Consider the following 2,637-nt stretch of genomic DNA (forward strand, 5'->3'; position numbering starts at 1 on the left):
TGAAAATTGTATAGACTGAGAAAGAGTGGTAGAGAAAGGAGTGTGGCAGGTTGGGAGAGAGAGGAGGATGATGAAGGAGGAAGATACACGCCGCATATACCATTAGATACACACCACATATACATGTACCATTAGATACACGCCACATATACCATTAGATACACGCCACATATACATGTACCATTAGATACACGCCACATATACCATTAGATACACGCCACATATACCATTAGATACACGCCACATATACCATTAGATACATGCCACATATACCATTAGATACACGACACATATACCATTAGATACATGCCACATATACCAATAGATACATGCCAAAAATACCATTAGATACATGCCACATTTACCATTAGATACATGCCACATATACCATTAGATACACGCCACATATACCATTAGATACATGCCACATATACTATTAGATACACGCCACATATACCATTAGATACAATACACGCCACATATACCATTAGATACACGCCACATATACCATTAGATACACGCAACATATACCATTAGATACATGCCACATATACCATTAGATACATGCCACATATACCATTAGATGCATGCCACATATACTATTAGATACACGCCACATATACCATTAGATACGCGCCACATATACCATTAGATACACGCCACATATACCATTAGATACACGCCACATATACCATTAGATACATGCGACATATACCATTAGATACATGCCACATATACCATTAGATACACGCCTCATATACCATTAGATACATGCCACATATACCATTAGATACATGCCACATATACCATTAGCCAATACAGAATAAACAATGTAATTTCTCCTGACAATTTGGCGATATTAGGGAAGTTTAATACCAATCTGTGAATAAGTATGATCGTTCAATTATCGTTATTACGGTTCCCAGTGACTGGTGTGGTAAATAGCTAATACACTACACAGATGTACCAGTTAACCTCCACATCTCATGAAGAAGTTCTCAACGCCTAGTGACGATATCAGCATTTATTACATACTTGCTAATAAATACGGGGTTTTTGTATATGCGATTCGACACAATTGCTCTAACCCATATCAGCCCTCGCCGTATCACACCCCAAAACCCGTATCACCCGTATCACACCCGTTTTGGAAATTTTACGTTTTTGAATATTTCAAAAGAAAAATAGATCTAAAGATAGTATTATTTGTTCACAGATTTCAGAGATTTTTATTATCAACCCACGACCAATATCAGCCCAAGGGCAGAAGGCCCTTGGACTGATATTGCAGTCTCGGGTTGATACTAGGTGTGATATGGAAAAAGACATGTATAATTCTCTATTTATATGACGTTTACAACTTTGCATTGCACTACATCAAAATAAGTGACGAAATGTACTCACAAATTAAAATAATTCCAAATTGGTCTGGGTAAAGTATTCACATACATACCGGGTGTTTGTGTGCGTACTGTTTCAAAGTTAAAGTCGATTTTTGCATTGTTGTTTGCTTTTATCAAACTTAAAGAGACTTATCCGTGGATGTAAAACAAAAAACAAACAAGAGTTGATGTAAATATTGTCATCCTTCATATGATACTGGATAAACAGTTTACAACGGTTAAACACAAAACCATCATCAATTTCAGTTTCTAATTAAATTAATATTGAACTCTTAACAAATTGACTTAAATTGATAGCATTTGAAAATATAACAATAGATTATTTCCATAAGTATGTATATCCTATTATATAGAGGCGAGATTTCAAGTTCAATGGCAGAACAACATTGTTTCCAGGTAAGTATATAAAGTGTATCACGAGTTACTGAATAGAGTCAGGTCGAGAAAATTGTATTGTGTCACTCTTCAGTTCATTCAGCACCTATATTCGGTATCAGATACCACGTGGGCTGTTCGATCCCGCGGCCTAGCCATTCTACTGATTGCATTATTTCCGGAATCATCCACAAATTCTATTCTAAATTTAGATAAAGTCCTCGCTCCTTCACACTAAACCTAGCCTCTGATTGAAATCGGTACACGTTAGGAAGCAGCCTATCCAATTATCTCCCTCACTTCCGCCCTTCATTATATGCTCTTCCCGTTGTTCGACACGCATGTGCGTGATTACGTCGCTGTATTATGATGACGTAATTAACAAGAAGTGTGTAAACCCCGATTATGTACATGTGGTAACTGAACTGTGTCATTCTCAAATGGAATTAAATTTTTTAACTTGATGCATATTTTTTATAAGGAAGCAAGCAAGTTCTTAGCTATCTAGGCTTTTTTGTTTGAAAAAATACACACACAATCTTCATATCTCCTACTTCATAAAAGACATTTGCTTTATAAGAGCAAGGGTAGGGGTCCAAGATTTCGGTGTTATATATATATATTATCTGGACTAACTATATATATATATTATCTGGACTAATTATATATATATATTATCTAGACTAACTATATATATATATTATCTGGACTAACTATATATATATATTATCTGGACTAATTATATATATATATTATCTAGACTAACTATATATATATATTATCTGGACTAACTATATATATATATTATCTGGACTAACTACACTCTATAAATATTCCGCGATGAGACTAGAGCAAATGT

The sequence above is a fragment of the Mizuhopecten yessoensis genome, unplaced genomic scaffold (genome assembly GCF_002113885.1).
Source record: "Mizuhopecten yessoensis strain PY_sf001 unplaced genomic scaffold, ASM211388v2 scaffold8449, whole genome shotgun sequence".
Taxonomy (NCBI): Eukaryota; Metazoa; Mollusca; class Bivalvia; order Pectinida; family Pectinidae; genus Mizuhopecten; species Mizuhopecten yessoensis.